The sequence below is a fragment of the Pteropus medius genome, unplaced genomic scaffold, assembly GCF_902729225.1.
Source record: "Pteropus medius unplaced genomic scaffold, Ma_sr-lr_union100, whole genome shotgun sequence".
In the NCBI taxonomy this organism is placed as follows: Eukaryota; Metazoa; Chordata; class Mammalia; order Chiroptera; family Pteropodidae; genus Pteropus; species Pteropus medius.
Window position 1 is genome coordinate 2,486,501 of NW_024351543.1, and position 19,479 is coordinate 2,505,979.

The following is a 19,479-nucleotide window of genomic DNA, read 5'->3' on the forward strand; positions in this document are numbered from 1 at the left end:
GGCTGTAGAAAGAAATGTAGTGGGCTAGTAAAATATTCACAATGTATTGCTGAATAAATAAAGCAAATATACTCTATAATACCACCTGTTCATCCATACACACAGATATGCAGAAACACACTCATACAAAAATATAGGATATATATCAAAATGTTAATTATGATAACTACCTACAAGTGGGTAAATAGGTAGTTTTCATTTATTTTTTCAAGAATACTCTTCTAGTCTTTATACAGCTGGCCCCTTTTTGGTTTTTAGAGTTTAATCTATTATTTTATTTTATTTATTTTTTAATTTATTATTATTATTTATACCTACAGCACCTGGTCTTCCTAGGTGGTCTCCCATTCAAGTACTAACCAGGCCTGACCTTGCTTAGCTTCCGAGATCAGACATCGGGCTTGTTCAGGGTATTTAGAGTTTAATCTAAATGCTACCTTTTCAGAGAGGTTTTCCCTGACCCCTTGGTCTGAAGTAGACACGTAGGTGCTCTCTTTATATCTCTATATGATAATTACTACATCGTATTTATTACAATTCAATATTTATTATCTTTTACTGGCAATTTTTATATAGGTCTTTACTTTTCTGTCATGTCCACTATAAGCAGCGTACATGAGTATAAAGACCATGTGCTTCCTATTCGTTCCTATATACTCCCATAATTTAGAAAGTTGTATTGGAACAGAGACTCATGGACATGGACGAAAGACTAGTGGTTACCAGAGGGCAGGGAGTAAGGGGTAAGGGGGAGGTAGATGGGGTAAAAGGGGTTTAATATGTGATGACATTAAAGAATTAAAGATAAATTAATTAAAAAGTTGTGTTGGTGCCCTGCAAATATATATTGAGTGAGTGAAAAAATCATATATGAATAAATGGTACATCTACAATTTAACCTACTCTTAATACCTGTCACTTTACCACAGAAAATCTTGACCTCAAATTTTACTAAGCAAAGGAAGTTCATAGATTCTCTCCTTCTACCCATCCCCATATTCACTCCTAGTATCACGTGTGACTGGGTATGCACTGAATTATGGTAGCCATGGGAAACATGAAAGGAATGTTCCTGGCCCTTATGTTCCATCTAGTGGGTTTGAAAGACCTTCAAACAAATAACTCTATAGTGATAAAAGACACATAAGAGGTAATATAAACTGTAGACACTTCAGAGGATAGACTAACTATTCCTGTGTTACTTTCTAACTGGAGAAGCCAAAACAGCTTTTTAAAAATTGTTTTTGTTTTAAAAATTATCAAAAATTACAAAAATAATTCTCATTATAAAATAAATAACAGAAAACAGCAGTAAATTATTATTAGTGTATTAGTGTTTGATCAGGTCTCTTTTGCCCATTTATAAACAGATATATATAAGCCAAGGTTGAGTGAGCTGCCTTCTCATTTGGAGTGATCATAAGATCAATTATGTTTAATAGGAGCTTTGGGAAAGTGGCCCATAACATCCCCTCCAGTCATGGGCGACATCCAATGCATTTTTTTCCTCAGAGATATGGTTTATCCTCTGTGTATATGCTAAACATAAACTGGTATTTCTGGCAATTCATATGGAAATAAATAGCAAGAAAAATCTAGGTTTTTCACTCTGATGGCATTCCAACAATAGGCAAAACTATACCACATGAGAAACATTATAATGTTGAAGAAAGTTAAAGATTAATAACAATTATTAATTTACCATGGAACTTGAAGAACAAAAGCCTTTCTGCTTTAATTGCTACATTCTTTACTTCTTTTATCAAAACCATTGTGAATCAAAACTGTTCTCTTGAATTATGTTTTTATTTTAAGGAAACGTTAGATATTAGGTCTGATATGCTAAAACTTAAAGGAAAAAAAAAATCACTATCTGCCCTGGGATTTTGTTAGCATAATAGATATTAGTCAGGTTTCCCAACCCATCTTTGGAGTATGCTCTGCCTTGGCTTTGATGCTGTGCAATAGTCCTATAATTTTTAGATGACTTACATCATTGGGTTCCAGATAATATAAGCGATAATTTGGAGAAAAGGTCTATTCACTAAAGAACTATAAAGATACAGCTCTGGAACAAGGGGGCATATGACTTCTCTACCACCAAACTATGATTTGGAGAAAAAGACTACGCACTCAGGAACCACAAGAATACAAGTTTGGGGAAATGACTTTCTTAGCACCTTACATGGCCAGACTATTAGGCATAAAAACAAGAAATATGAAATTCTTTTCATATGTCTGGGGGAAAATAAACTTCTTATTTAGAAAGAACGATGGAATCACTCAGCGTTGTCCATTGATATGCAAAAATGAAAAGTAACTGAGCCACCTGAATGGGGAAAGGCCCACAAAGGCTGTAAATATTTATCCACTGAAGCTTTTGCAGTTTGAATAGAAGACCTATCACTCCCATACCCCAGAGAACCAAAGACATCATTGCTTCTCACTTATGAAAATTATCTGGGGGTTCTGAGGCCTTCTGAGTTGCTCCAGAGTTATATCATAGTTTTATATTCTTATCTTAAACTAATCCAGTCTTCGCAAAATCATCTAGGGCGAGGTCTTTGTCTTAAACCTTGAAAAGTTTATTTGGATTACATCATTTGGGAAAAACCAAATCTAAATATATGTCCTTAACATTTCAGCACTTTAAGTCAATTAAAATGTAAATAACTTTGAAAGCATTTTTAGGGACTGATTTAACACCAACCATATTTATAATTACAGTTGTGAACAAGTTTCTGGCCAAGAGAGATTTAAAGACACAAAATGAAAATGTTAAAAACTGTGAGGGGGGAAAAAAAGAGTAAATATTCTCCATTCAACTTTCAAACTACAGAATACATGGAGGTAGGAGTCAGTTAAAGAAATTAAGTTGTTTAAAGTAGTTACAGACTGCTGTAGGCATGGAGATGGTCACACATATACTCAAAGAAGAAAATTCATTTGAAGCCATAAATACTAGGAAGTTTTACAAATATATTCATTTTATACATGCAAAGGTTTATGGTTTTCGTTTTAAAACTCAACTCCCAAACTTGGACAGCAAAGAACTGACATACTTTTGCTAATTTCAGAGGGACGAATCAGATGGCAGTTTATAGAAAGATGCTGAGATTTGGGGTTTTTAAGGGAGACAGTTAGAACAAGAAATTCCTCCCTGCAGGACTTCAGGATCGTTTATTTTCCAGGGGCCTCTGGCATAGCCTGATGTGCTCCCATTGTGTACACAGTTACTGTCCTGTCCATGGTTACTCCCTTTGCACTTGAAATCAGAGAATGGTTTCTGTTATAGGGAGCAAGATGGTGACAAACTCATTTCCATATCTAAAGCTAGCTCTGAAATATCTTCATATAACAAATTTTTACAAGAACAAAATAAGACTTCATCTGTTTCATGCTTATTTTTTCCTGAAAAATAATGAAGAGATACTATCTTTTGGGATATTCTGTTTGCTTCCTCTTTCCCTACTTCTCTCCCTTTCATAGTCCTTAATTATTCATCCCAGTTTTTTTCATCTCCTATTTTTTCTCTTTTCTTCAGTGTATTCCTTTAGCCTTCCTTGGAGTCTATGCTCCTTTCTAAAGATTCTTCTTTCCTGCTTAAGTTTTCATTTTGCGGCATTCTCTCCTTTATTTATCCTCCTTCACTGCCTTGACCCTCCTCTTTGCTTTTCCGACACTCTATTCAACACTCTTTTTAAACTTCCCTCAACTTGACTGTCCTATACTCAAAAGGAATTGGTTTTCCACAGATTGATTGCATTTATTTGCTGTTGTATTTCAGCTGGAAAAACAATGACATGGAGGACTATTTTGTACACTAGCTCCTAGTTTTTTTGTGAACTCACCTTCAAACCACTACTCAGAATGGCTTTTACAAAGTAGGCAGTTCAAAAAAATAATAGAGAAAAACAAACAAACAAAAAAACTTGGCAAAGTACTCTTGATGGTATTTATTCTGACAAGTACGACAACTGAAAATGATTTACAATTAGTAACCAAAAGAGAAAAGACAGGGTTAGAAAATTAGGACCTGTGGTTGTGCCTGGGCTCATTGCTCTTTCACAGTAAATAATATTCCTTCACATACTACAAAATATATAGCTGTGGGGAAAATGTGGTAAATAGAATCTGGACTCTGAGTTCTTCCTCCATGCTGCAACATTTCATATCCATTTGGAGACAGGATTCTTCAGCAGACTGCACGAATGAAAATTTATTGTGTTGGCGGGGTGAAGGGAAGGTTGAGAAATTGAGGTAAACATGGCTTTGGACTTTGAATATATCAATCCAAAGTCTCTAAATTTTTGTCTATGTGAAAAGAAAAATCTTGACAAAAAACAGAGAAGGTCAAACATGCAGCTAACACACTTGGACATCTGACTGTGTTTTGTTTGGCAATGTGTAAACTCAACTTGAATTTCAGTCAAATCGTTATGGATTATGACTCAGCCTAGCAGCCACAGTACAACTGGTGAAATCTGAGGATATATGGAGGCAGAAATCCAGAGGTAAGTCCCTCTCAAGAGTATTATCCATGGGATATGCCCAGAGGATGTCAATCCCTCTGCCAAATTTCTCTTCAAGTAAGGCAAGTAGGTACAAGATCGAATGAATGATAGAAAATAGTACCGTGGATTATGTCCTTCATTTATGTTTACTAAGCATCAAAGCCCAGAGTTAGAGCACTATGCTGGGTGCTTGAAGGTATGAATAGGATTTTGATCTATCCCTTAGGGGGTTAAGTATCTAGCTGGGGAGATGAGGAGAGTCTGCCAATAAATTCTGTTACTTGCACATGAGATTTGTCTGGATCCTAACTCTTTCTTGCTCTGGGGAAATTTAAGGCATTTCATGAAATAGAAATCTAGCTAGAATGAGAATAGCTGGTTTAGATCTTAATCATTTCTGTAAATTTCTCAGATGTCTGGATTCACTTATTGTGATTTATTTACCGGGAATAGCTCAAATGATATAGTAGGCACTTCTAGGATTTGCTAGGAATTGTTTACTAACAAAATGTAAACTGCATAGGTTATTATTTAATTCACCATATGAAATTTCAATTAGGATATAAAGTAAGTTTGCTTTATCTGTTGAATTATATAGTAGCTGATCTGATTGTTTGAACAATTTTCTGTGGATATTGATCACAACCAAGTGACACTTACATGTGTTGGACATAGGATATAAATATATCCTTCACATTTCTTTTGCATCTGTAGACACTACCTTAGTCAAATAGTAGAATGCAGCTAATGTCCTTTTTTCTTAATGTAGTAAAGCCATAATGAGTGAAATGAAAGGAAGGGCAGGTAACAGGTGGAAGAAAAGGTTGAAAAAGAAGAGAAACACATGTTCAAATTAATATAATCGGAGTACATTTGCAAGTCTTAAATCATTTTCAGGAGATGTACAAATCCACACGTACAAAAATACAGTTAAAATAAAAGTTGAGAAAGAAAATTCCTTTTCACATACTTCTCTCAAGGTGAGAATTGATATCTCCAGAAAGGCTAAAAGCTGAGTAGGCACATGTTTTATTTTCAGTGTTTCTGGATGTTCTTGTGGAGACATTGGCTCATGAGGCAAACAGCAGTGAAACCCTTTGATTTTATAATGGAGACATACTAAAAAATGAGACAATTCTGTATTTCTGCTTTTATTTATTAGGAGAGTTAATTTAATTTTAAGCAAATTACATTTCCTCTAAAACAACTATTTTTAAAGATCAACTTCATATGTCACACTGGTTAGCATCTCTAAAAGAAGTTTCAAAGCATCCCTGTCAATTGTTTGACAGGTTCCTCATGTTTTAGTTTTATCTTCATTATCACAATTGGGCCAAACATGGTTATCCAGGCCCTTGGAATACTTTCATTGGCTTCCTTCAGTTTCTAATATGAATCTCTGGTGTGACTATCTATAATTCATCAATTTTAACATTCACTCATTCATTCAGTAAACATTCATGGAATGTTTTGTTTCAGGAAATGTCCTAAGTTTGGGGGGTACTAGGGTAAAGATATAATTGGTACCCTAAGAAGATCATAGCATAGTGGAAGCAGAGTCACATATTGAACAACTATGATCAAAATCAGACCCTTTTTTATAGATATCGCTTCACTTATTTCTCCTGAGAAAATAATGAAGATGCTCAGAGAATTTGGCCAATTTCATACAGCTGGAAAGAAGTAATGAAATTCAAATAACCTGAGTTTCTGACTCGAAAAGTCATACATTTCTCCCACAAAATGATGATTCTGGAAACTGGTAGAGCAGTTTTTGCCCTCGATGCTTTAGTAAATGAGCACATGCCCACCACATCCATGGGTGAGAGGTTAACTGGATTTGTTCATATTTTTCACCTTCAAACTCTCACAACCATCACTTTCATAATTGCATGTGGTCTACATCATGTGAATTATGTAGCAGACGAGGCTTAGGGAACAGCCGTGTGGACAACTATTTGGATTGCATGTTGGAATACCACTTCAAAGAATAATATCATTTAAGTGACCATTGTCGATATACGTGAGATTGGCCCCATCACTGTAATTGCATGAGGCATTCCTCTCACAGTTTGGCAAGAAAACTTAGGGAAAACATCCAGACAATGCAGTTCTTCAACTAAGACTAAGAAGTAGAATAAGAACACAGGCAGAAAAAGAAGAAAAAAATTAATTCTCACTTTTATGCGACCTCTGCAAAGAAAAAGAACATTAAAACATGTCACAGATATTTTTGCTCAATGCCATTCACATGTCACCTGAGTTAACTAAAAACCTTTCAGAAATGTGACAACATTCCTGGATATTTGTCAAAAACAAATGTTCAGGCTACTGAAAAGTATAAAATCACAAGTAGATTGGATTTGATAGGTTCACAGATGTGCATGGTGAGGCAAAAACGTGTAAGACTATGTGACTATAATTATATTACATTCACGATATCCCTTGAAAAAGTTAACAAAATGTGAATTCATAGGACCTTGATATTTGGAAATAGGAAATGTTGATAAAATTTATTTGGCAATACAGAGGAGTGTCAAATAATGGCCCAGGTACACAATACAATTAGAGATACTGAACTTCCTTTTGCATATACAACAGCTTATGGCAAAGCTCTGGGTAAACCATGAACGTAAGAGTGCAACTGCATTGTACTTCATAGAACATCCTCAGGCAGAAAAAGACAAATAGGAGAGGTTCTGATTAAATATTTGCGCAGAAAATACCCTTTGATAATATACTGCCAATTTCCTACCTTGGGCAAATAGCATCCCCTTCTCCCAAGGTAAGTAGGGCTCTGCTATATTAGATTTTATTTACAAAAAGGGACTCTGGACACAAAACACATAGCAGTTATATGGAGGGTATGGCTCAGCTTGTCTCAAAACATTGTCAGTGTGACCTTTGGCAAGGACCCAGCAGAAAATCACTCTCCCTAAAGGAAACCAACACCTCTTTCCCTATAATCCTGCTAGCACGATATGGTGTTAATGAAGCAAGCCTTGTTTCCAGTGGCCACAGCACAAATTGCCTCATTTGGCTTAGTCACTAGAAGGACAAATGCCAGGTGGGGATGTGCACACATGAACATATGCAAGGTTTCCATGGAAATTCTACTTGTTCTGCCTGAAAGGCCTTGGGTGATGCATTCAACCCTGCAGGGATGTGCTGTATCTTTCTGGAGGTCAGCCCAGTGGAAAGTAAAGCCTTAGAGACACATTAGACTCTGGAGTCTATGTGTTTATCTGGAGGGTGACTAAATTGGGTTAGCAATCTCACTTTCAGTATTCACTGTATTCTGGATACCAACTCCAAAAACAGCAGCCCAATAATTCTTTTATTTCTGAGTCCAAATATAAAGATGACAAGCTTTTCCAAGCATAGCAGAGAACACTCCCAGTAGTTTCAAGGACAATTTATAAAGAGAAAAATGTTCTAGGTAATTGCGCCAAAAAACATGCTTTCTAGCCCATCTTGCAGCTAACCCTATCTAGCTGACTTCCTCTTTTCTTTTACCTCATATGTCTGCCACTGCCTCTTCCATCCTTGTTACCTGTCTCCCTTATTTACAAAACCATTTGTCTTTGTTCCAGGGACTCTCTTAGAAGGTAATTTGTTTGGCTAATCAAGAGTACTACAATTTGGTAAGGTGATTTAGTATACAAAAGCCAAGGTTATCAGCAAATGGCTAGAAAGCTAGGGTTGACTAAATCTCAACTGTATCGGTACAAATACAGGTAGCAAAAATTCTTACACGAGCTGGTTTGTCCTTTCAAACATAGCTTAGTTATCTAATGCCTGACTGAAAAAATAAATAATTATTCAATACTAATACATGGACCACACATCTTGTTATTTTTAAAGATAAGGCCTCAGAGCTGGGATGAGAGATACTTAATACTTGGATTTTTTCTATATGTCACTGAGCATGTTGGAAATATGCATCTTTTTGATGATAATGATGAAACAAAAATAATTTATTCTTATTCTTATTTTTTATTCTCACTGTCCTGTTTTGTAAGCATTTTGTTACTATAAGTTTTTTTTAATAAAATATAGAAAGTATAGTTTTTATGTGTAGTCACAGGTTCTTTAATATAAATGAAAAATACTTACCTACCTAGAAATTCTAACTATATATTTAAGTACAGATTATTCTGTGTAGATATCTTCCTTCCCCCTCCTCTCCTCCCTTCTCTTTCTTTTTCAAATACTTCCAGTTCTTTCACCCAGTCTTGCTCTAATGAGCACATATTGTTCTTTAGCCACTCAGGCTTCATTCGCTCTACTTAAGGATCCATTTAAGGACACGCACTTTCATCTCTCTGCCTTTGTAGGTTGGCTGAGACCCAATCGCTGCTACAGGGTTGGTGCCTGGGGCTAAGCCAAGCAGTGTATCTGTTATTGATACAGATATGTAACCCAATCAAAGGCAATAAAATGGAATGAGGTGGTTTGAGATTTTTATAGACTTATGTGAAAGAGAGGTTTGGTCTTTCCAGGGGATTTAAAGCCCAGAGGGTACAAGGTCTGGAGATGCTATGGCTACCTTCTGACCACGAGAAGAGAGCTTAACTAGGAATAAAGTCAACAGGGAAGCAAATAAAGCAAGGCATAGAAAAAGTGGTCAACTGATATTTGCAGCTAGCCCTCCCACTGTGTTTCTTGGTTATGTGAATCAATAAACTCCTTCATTGTCTAAGCCAGTTTAAGTCAGGTGATCTGGTCTTAGAACCAAAAATGTTCTGAATGATAAACCCAGCCTATAAACAATGCCAAACAGGTAGACTGATACTAAGTTCTATCCCAAGAGACCGCAAATTTTCAAGTCCAAGAACCTGTTTGAACAACTGCTTTTCATTCATTGAGAACCAGTGCTCAGTGAAGCTAAATAGCAAGTTACCGATAGACCTATCCAATGAAGAAAACAATCCAAATGCCTCCAAACTGATGTCCCTTAGGGCCTTGGAAGACAAGTCCCTTTAACTGGTAGCCCATAATCATTTCAAACACATAGCAGCTGAATAAGTCTCAACCAGCACCACCTGGCAGTAAGGATGGGCTAAAGATCATGCAAAAGGCCAGGCTGCCTTCATCTTGCTGCTGCATACCTGATGGATTATTTGTAACAAGACATGGTCGTTCATATTTCTTTTGTAAAATAGGGACTGTAAGGACTTGAACAAAACGAAGAGTATAATCTAGTACATAATATGTTTCTCATGAACTTCTAATGACTAAAAAGTCTTCAAATTTTTAAAAGAAAAAAATCCTCAGGCAATATTCTCTCTCATTTTGTTTTTCTACACACGTTCCCTTTTCTTCCTCTGTCCCTTTCCCCCTTAGTTCTCTCCCTTACATCCCATAATAGTTTATACCTTTATTTCTCTATAAATGAAATAACAAAAATTTAATCAATTAGTAATTAATGACTTAGTATGATTCAGTGAATTTTTATAGTTTATTTTAGCCTTAGAATATATATATCTCCCCAAATACACTTTCTTGAATTATCCTGTAATCTTTACCTAAGGGAACCTGCAACTCATCCCATAAATCTATTTCTATTCTTTTACGGTATCTCCTCTATCACTTCTGTTAGTATAGGTAAGGGTTGGACAAAATAGAATGAGGTCCTGATTATGATCATTCCTCAGATAACTAAACCAAAGTTTCCTGACTGCCAAACCTCTTCTCTGGGTTTGAATGAAGCCCAGACTTTTTCCTAACAGGAATCCTCAGAATGGAGGTTTAAAGATAAGCCTTTGCCCTCCTGTCCAATCAGCTTCAGAGGGTGCAGAAAAACACTTAATGGATTCAAATTCTGACTCAATGCATAGCTTATGAGAATTTGAGCAGCTGGCTTAAACTCAATAGGTCTCAGTTTCCATATTTAAATAGTAATACCTACTTACTTAATTAAACAAACAGTTATTTAGCACCTAGATGAGCTTTATTCTAGGGGTTGATAATATTTGATTTAAATAGTCAAAATCCTATTTTAATGGAGTTCATATTTCACTTACAGCATTTTTGAATGAACTAAATGGTGTAATTTTAATAATCCAGGGTATAGAGCCTAGCACACAGTAAAATTCAATACATAGTATCCAAAGTGAGTGCTCTTTCTCAATTAGGGTATTTATACTTCTTTTTTCTGTTAAAAATTCCTCCAGTGTCTCTAAGGTTTTTGAAAAAGTTAGGTAGGAGGCATTAGGCTATGGAACAAGCCAAAATATGACTTGAATAATCCAGAACATTCCCTTGAATTAAATACTGAGGCTGATTTAGGCTTGGTTTAGTCAATAGATTAAGAGAGGGGATAATATTGCTCTAAAAAAAAGGCAAACATTTTCTAGAATAAATTATTTTCAAGCCATTCTTGATTTCTTTTTTTTAAAAAATCATGAAATCCTACTGTAAAATATAGTTCATTTGTTTCCCTTCCGTTCATCTCCACTGCTACTACTCTAGTATACATTTCTGTAATCCTAGTATAAACCACCACCAATTCTGTTTTTCCATCAGCCAGAATTGCCTTTAGAGAAAAAAAAGCAGACCATCCTCACCAGCTCTTAAGATCATCCGTTGCCTTTTCAGTGCACTTACCATAAGATCCAAACTTGCATCATGATCTACAAAGCCTTTATATGATCTTGCCTCTAACTTTTGACCTCATACTCTGCTAATCCATCCCTTGCTCACCTTACTACAAACACCCTGGCCTTCCTTATCAGGATTGTTTCTGCCTCAGAGCCTTTGACTTGCAGTTCCCTTTGCTTAAAATGTGTTCACTCTCCCTTCCTGTATTTGTATTGCTTACTCTTTCCTAGTTTAAATGGAATTGTTTTAGAGGGACCTGTGGTGACCAATAACGTCTTCTATCTTCTCTCCATTCTCTTTCACATCACCCTGTTTTACTTACTTTATAAGGTACAAGTTCATCTTCCCCATCTAAATTATAAGATCCATGAATAGAGAAAACAGTCAACATACATTACCAACATGCATTTTCCATTTGATCTTCACAACAGCTTTGGGGGGCATTACTGTGTTCATAACCATTTACAGCTTAGGAACTAAACCTAGGGGCGAGTATATTACATAAGAATTCACAGCTCGCAAGTGGCAGAGCTAGGCTTCAAATCTGTCTGACATTAAAACTGCTCTAAATCTTACAAACATTATCATCAACTGTATCTATTCATACCAGTCTTAGATGCCCAACTAGAAGTGAGAATCTGTCAAAACTAATTATGTTAAGAGAACATTTACTGAGTGCTTACCACTCACAGGGAATTATCTATGTTAATTCTCACAATAATCCTAAGATGTAGGTCCCTTGTTTCTCAGTTGAGAAAAATTATGTTCACATAGGTCAGATAAAATTTGAACCCGATCTTGTCTAACTCCTGGGACTAAATTGTTAACTGCTATGGGATAGCATTTCCCTGACCCAGTGAAAGGCAGTATGACTTGCCCAGTTGCAGATGATAGGAACCGCTCGTCTAGGCCTGTGTTACAAGCTGGAGGCAGCCCTACTGCATGACCAGCACATTCATCTTGGTCAAATGACAGATGCATTGTATCTCTAACGATGGAAACCAGGAATCACACTGCACACTGCTGGCTGCCCACCAACTCTCTGCCAAGTAGAGGAAAAACAACCAGAAGTTTAAACTTTCATTATTACATTAGTGTTGCCTCCTTTATTTATTTTATAAGCAATAAGCTATGCTCATCCATTGTTTTAATTAGGAAGTTTCAAGTAAGATTGAGGATAATGCATCCCATAATTTCTCACCCTTCCCTGTTCTATAGGCTTAGGCAGAGCTGATTCCAGGGTAGAATTTGCATTCTCCTGATTGATGAGGCTAATAAAGTGCCTTTATTGTGATATAAATAGCCTTAAAAATGTCCTAGAGAGTCAATATCCATGCTTGATGGCCTCACAGAGGCCAGTTCCTTGTCTTAAGCAGCACTAAAGCTTAATGAGTTATGTTTTTGAAGAAGTTTGTCATTGAATTTGGATATTGATTTGTGAGGCTACAGGGTGACAAGACCCATGTTAGTGACACAGATGGAGCAAATTATCAAAAAACAAAACCAACCATTTTGTTTACACACCTAAAATATCAATAATTTTAACACCCTGCTGAATCATTCAGATTTGGCAAAGGATTGAAGCACGTGTAAACCAAATCACACAAATATTCACTCAACAGACGAATGACTATTGCTCTATCCATACTTTGGTTGTGAAAGAGTACAGCAGACACTTTCTAGAAGGAAAGAATGTGTTTTCAAACCCCACCTCTTAGTCACACATGCACATGCACACCCATTCACATGCACACTCACAGAGGTCAATCCAGGTATAACTCTAATGACTTCAAATGCCTGGGTTTGAACTATGATTGTTGAAAGAAAGGATAAATGCTATTAATTCATTTCTTTGTGTATTAGGAATATCATAAGCCAAAAGTCATTGCCCTTTATAAACACAGCTAATGCAGATTTTTGTTGCCTTTAAACCTCTGCCTTTAGATTTTCAAAAGTTGCTTTAAAAATCTTACTTTGCTTTTCTCTTTTCCTGCCAAATTTCCCATTCTTCATAGTATCATCTCTCTTGTCCACTTGTCCACTTTTTAGTATTCTCTCGATCTTTAACCATACATGTGCCTGTGTCTTGTGTTCTGTGCATATGTATGTGCCTCCACACTCACAGAAACAGGATCGGAGGATGAAATCTATATAAAGTAAAGTTATAATGTCAAAACCACTCACTCAGTCAACACATCACCAAATAATGAATTTATTTGGCCCATTATATCAGTTTCCTAGGGCTGCTGTAACAAATTACAGTCATACTTTGGAGATTACAGGTTTAGTTCCAGACCACTGTGATAAAGTATCGCAATAAAGCGAGTGATAACCTTTTTGCTGGGAAACAGTCTTGCCTTATATATATATTTTTTAAAAAACACAGCATTTGTGAAGCACAATAAAGTGAATTGCAATAAAATGAGGTATGTATATAAAACAAATTTGGTGACGTAAAACAACAGAATTTTTTTTTTCATAGTTCTGAAAGCCAGAAATCCAAAATCAAGCTGTTAGCAGGGCTCCAAAGGCTTTAGGAGAATCCTTTCTTGCCTCTTCAAACTTCTGGTGACTGCTGGCAATCCTTGGTATTCTTTGGTATTCTTTGGTTTTGCAGACACATCACCCTAATCTTTGCTTCCTTCTTCACATGACTTTCTTTCCTTTGGCTCTCTTTCTCTGTTTTGTTGTTTTGTTTGTTTGTTTTGTTTTGTTTTGTTGTTATTGAGGTACTCTTCATTGGATTTAAGGCCTACTCTAATCCAAGATAATCTTATTTGGAGATCCTTATCTTAAATTTAACACCAAATGTCCTTATTTCAAATAAGGTTACATTTTGAGGATTTGAGTCGACATATATTTTGGAGAGGTCATAGTCAACTCACTATTACCATTTATAGACATTCAAATAAATAAATTAAAATATTCTAGGTATCTCTTTTTATTAACAAGTAATATACATTTTATTTGGCAATGATATATTTCTAAGATTAACCACAAGTCTAAAAATTCAGCTCATTACAGAAAAATCAAGAAACTATGCACACTAGTTACTTTTCTCTTTCCAATAAGGTTACATATAACATATATACCCTTTAAGAATGGTCCATTTTTCATGCTTATACACACACACACACACACACACACACACACACACACATATATATATACATATATATATATACACACACACATATATATACGTTTATATATATACGTGTGTGTGTATGTGTATATTATATATATATATATACGTGTGTGTGTGTGTGTGTGTGTGTGTGTGTGTGTATATATATTAAGGTTTAAATTGACTTTTTATAGCTGTCCTAGCTAATCAATTTTATTTGGAATTACTGCCTGACCTTCAGAAGAGTTTGAAGCACTACAGAAACATCTTGAATATTTGTAAAGTATTCTACATTCTAGAGAGGAGACTATTGTGCTTTATGTTAGAAAAGATCAGACTCATATTAATCTAGATAATAGGGCCCTTATCAAAGGGTAATGAATACACACAAAGGGGGTTGTGTTTGTGCCTATAGGCTATGAATATAAACACAACCTCTCTACTCTTTTCAATGAAAAGTTCCATCAGAATCAACATAAAACCAAGAAATACATTTATAAGGCAAGAGCTTAGGAAAACAAAGCTTGATCATCCTAATAAACAAAGAGACATGTAGAAAAGCAGTTCCTTCACATAAGAAAAACCCAGGGATCTTGTAAAATGCAGATTCTAGTGTGAGGTCAGTGGTAGGTGCTGAGATTTTGTATTTCTAACAAGCTCTCAGGTAATGACCAAGGACCACACTTTGGATGCCAAGGTTGTAGAGAATCAAGCTATTCTAGCAGAGCTGGCAAAAATTATGTCACATAGGCTAACAATCATAAGGCTTTAGTTGTTTGGCAGACATTCATTGGACTTCTGTTCTGTACCAGTCATTATTTACAAAGATAAATAAAATATAATTCATATCTTCAGGAGTTTCTCTTTCAGCCAATTGTGGGTTTCAGGTATAACAGTTGGCATCTACCTTCTATTGTTTCATATAATATTAGGAAATAATAGAAATTAAATATTTTATAAATAACTTTATAAAAAGTTAATCTACCTTTAGGAATTTTCTAAAAATGGATACATAAATTGGCCTCTATTTTAAAAGATACAACCTCTCAGCAGTGAGGGCAGTGCCTTTCCTTCCTAAGGACTGTTCTCAGAGAGAGAGCATGACAATATAACTCTTGTTCAGATTTTGGGAGCAATAATCAGAACAATGCATTGGGTTCCAGGCTGGAAGCAGATGCAGTAATAAGTAGGGATGCTTCACTAACAGATAGTAAAATATTCACAGAAAAAAATATTTAATTTATAGAAAAATTGATGGGTTCTTGGTTTTGATTTTTAATACTATGCCTTGCTAAAGAGATGTGCTAGAGACTAATGGTCTTGGATGCTGAAGTCTAAATTTAGACTGGATTTCCTCTTTTTCATGTTGGCTTGGTTAGTTAAGTTTGGGGAGTTCATGGGCATGTAGCAACCAGGGTAATTAGTTTATGATTGTTGTTGAGTCAATTTGAACGAGAATCCACTAGAGACTAGTCTAATCATGACAGTGGTCTAGAGGTTGGCACTGTCAAATGATAATATATATTGAGTATTATGCATATATAAATCTATATGTAAATATATGTATGTATATTATGCACGCATATATGTATATATATCTGTATATATACATATACGTATAATACATGTATATGGACATATACATATATATATGTATGTGCATATATATACATCATCGAGAGGATCTTTAAAGTGCTGGGAAACTTGTGCTATGAGGAAGCTGCTCATATTCCTTCTGCTGTGGAAGGTAGCAGTGACTTCATGATCTTCTTTAGGCCTGAAGACACAAAGGAAGTTTCAGTATCATGACTTTCTTTCATGCAGAAAATTCTCACAAAAGGGGAACTATTATGCTGCCACCACTGCAAACATCACCTGATATATCAGTGACCAAATTCAAAAGGATGACTGTTCACATTTAAACTTATTTTTATTAGAAGCATTCAAGATTACAAAATACTCAGTTCTGATATTAAACATGAATCTTCTCCAATTAGTGGACTGAGGATTCTGAGGCCAACCTGGAATCCTTCATTACGCCATCAAAGAAGATGGCAAGTGGCTATTTTAACTGCCATAACCAAATCTCACTCACAGCATGAGGTAAAAGACTAGGTTCTGTCTTCAAAAAGTTTAACAATATCTCCTCATCCCCAAAGCACATATAGTGGATGAAATGTTTGGTTTTGCTGTCTTCACTGACCAAACAAGTTAACTAGTGGCTAAATATATGTTGCAGGATTTTATACGTAGCTGCATTAAGTCATTCATTATCAACCTATGGGTCTTTATTTTCCTCCTTAAATTTAAACGCCTATTCAGACCAATACAATATATTACATCCCTTTTGAGACATATTTTTAGACCTATAATGCTTCTTATGGTTCTTGCACTGGGGAAATGGGAATGATGCAATGAGACAACACTATTTCCTGTTTTCTTGCCAGCCAGGTATTCTATGATTCATTTTGGTCTAGAGAGGGGAGCACTGTACCTGTAGACAGAGTTATCTATTGGGTTTTAGTATCTTGCCAGTGGTTCTTATAGAGTATATGCCCTACTCTTAACAAACTAGCAAAGGGGCACAATAGAAGAGAGATGGTTTTATTGGTCCAAATTGTTGTCAAGATTTCTTCAGGTTTCTACAAGTTACAAATGCCTATGATGACAGACACGGGAAGGGAGACACAAAGGATCCCTGAAAAATAGGTCGGACTTCTCAGAATGAGAAGTGGTGTTAGGTTTCAGAATCTTAAAGTCTTATGGCGTGATGGAAAAGGTTTGTGTAGCTCTCATCTGAACTATACATGATAAAGATGCACTGTTTAGTTTCTCAGAGGCTGATTCATTTCTCCTGTGAACTGTGCATTAAAAAAAAAAAAAAAAAGTGAAACAAAGCCAATAACTCTAATATGCCACTAGGTGACAGTGTTTCTAAAATTAATCTGAATCTAGAGCGCCCAGACCACTTTTTGTAAATGGGGCTACATTTTAACAGACAGGTGAATGAACAATCTCATGATTGTTTTTAAACAGTAAGTCAAACCACAACTGAATTTCTTTCCCTAATTAAAAGTTTGTAAATGTGATGAGGTCACACACCCAAGTGACAGTGGTGGTTAATCTTATGATGAATAGGCCAAAATGACTAGATCATCTTAGAAAAGAAACATGCTTAAACAGTTTAGAAAGGTAATTTTCATCAATTCCTCTGAAGATCAGGATCTGATAAATTGAGCTAGAGAACACAGAAAATAGAATATTGTTATATGATGGCAATAAAACACAACAATATTGAGGCTTTAAGGCAATAGATAATAACTGATTTATAGCAAAATAAACATTCATGTAATTTTGTCCAAAAGACATATCTACTCAAGTGCTTATATTGACTAATGCAGATAAAATGAGTATTTTGGATTCATTTGCTGAAATGGTTATAGTATTAAGAAAGTGAACCTATAAAGGGGACGTATGTAAACTAACCCAAATATAGTGGAAAATTTAGGTTACTGGAAAGGAGAGTAGGAGAAAAAGGAGAAGGGAAAAGAAAAATGATCAGTAGTTTCCACCCTAGACTTGGCATTTGATAACTAAAAAGAATTTATGTCCGCTTGAATGGAAGAGTCATAAAAATAAAACCCAGTGGAACTAGCTCAAGCAATAAGCTACCCGTGTATCTAGGAGTGTGTCATTGCCCAACAAGTTAGAGCTGATGACTTAAGTTCCATTCATTTCTACTAAAATGTTTCAAATACATTTTCTGCCAGTGACTGAAATTCTATTTATAATTTATTTGAAACTATTTGTATTTTACATTAAAATTTATTTATGGTGTCAGAGCTGTGATACAGATCTAGACCCCCTGTTTATACACAGAGTTGTCTCCATTACATACCATTCAACTGTTTTCTGCTACTTCTATTATTAGGCAGGTTGGAAAGAGTAAATAGAAGGGGATGGGAAGAAGGGTGAGAAAAAATAGAGGGAGGGATGCTTCAGAAAGGTGCGCATTAGTGAAAAAAAATATGCAATTGTATTACAGCTAGAAAAAGAAGTAGCACACTCTCAACCTTCTATTTCACCTTTCCTTCTTCCTCTCCTCCATTTCTATTACACCCTCCTATTCTCATTGCAACTACCCCAAAGTTACATCCCAAATTAAATCACAGATCAAGGGAAGAAAAAAAATGACTTCTTAACACTGCTGAGTGACTGGAGCAATATAAGTATCATTTCGGAATTCTCTTGTCATATGTATGGGTCAGCCTTGTCTACATTCCATAAAAAGGGACACAAAAGACCTAAGGAATCACCTTATGTTTTAAGTCAGGTTCCCAGAAAACAGTCTCTGGGATTGAAATTCACAAATGTTCTGGAGATGCAATGGCCTTTCAGAGTTGTAAAGCCTTCAGCAAGGGAAACTTAAGTCTCCTTATCAACCAATCATTGAACTTGGACTGTCTTCAGGGAGAGGGCATGACTTAGGCAAGTAGCTGTCTTTGGTTGATGGTATTTCCCAGAGAGAATCAGATGAGAGTCAGAAACTATCAATATTTGCAGCAGCTGGGAGTGACTTCCTTTTCCTGAAAAGGGGATCTGGAAAGTGCACTACGACATGCACTACTACAACCTAGATTCCATCAACAAGGAAAATCACTCTCACTACTATAGTAGCACATGGATGGGTTGGTTATGACTGAATGAATTCTTTGATAAAGACTCATAGCGTGGGCACTAATGATTGTAGAAATTTACTGCATTCGTTCCAGACATTTAAAAGTTGTTAATTTCAGAATGTGCTAGATTTATTTTACATTTGCCTACGGCAAATCACAAGTTAGCATGTGATGAGTGAAAATTTCCCAGGCATGTTCCACTTATGCAAACCTGGAAAGTAGACACAGTTTTTAAGTCCATAAAATTAAACCTAAAAGTACATATTGTCCAAACATTCGTCTGATGTTTTTGTCCCCTCTGCCACATTCTCACTATGTGACCATCCAGCTTGTTTGTGTGCCCCTCAAAGGTAAAAAGGCATATCACTAGCAACAAGCCATTCCATGTTCCAAAAGATCTGACTTCTTAGTTTAACATAAAGACAGACTATCTGCTTATCTATAATTTTCATACAGTGGTCTTAGATCCCTCTTTAGGCTGCATAATACACACATTTAATTCTCCTTTTGCATGTTATCCCTTCAGGTATTCGAAGACAGCTCATGACCCTTATCA

At 35.8% G+C, this 19,479-nt stretch overlaps 1 protein-coding gene and 1 long non-coding RNA gene across 9 annotated transcripts in view; one reads left to right on the forward strand and one right to left on the reverse strand.

Moving 5' to 3' along the window:
- The window catches only part of LSAMP (limbic system associated membrane protein), a 570,870-nt gene that overhangs the window by 289,238 nt on the left and 262,153 nt on the right, over nucleotides 1–19,479 (reverse strand). The gene's annotated exons all lie outside the window — the stretch shown is intronic.
- LOC120586648 (uncharacterized) overlaps nucleotides 1–19,479 on the forward strand; it is a 79,610-nt gene that overhangs the window by 11,602 nt on the left and 48,529 nt on the right. The window contains exon 1 of one of the 3 annotated variants that reach the window (XR_005648768.1): nucleotides 4,030–4,514. The exons of the other annotated variants lie outside the window; for them this stretch is intronic. This is a non-coding gene — a long non-coding RNA (uncharacterized LOC120586648). Of the gene's footprint in view, nucleotides 1–4,029; nucleotides 4,515–19,479 lie in introns of those variants that run through there. 3 annotated transcript variants of the gene reach the window in all.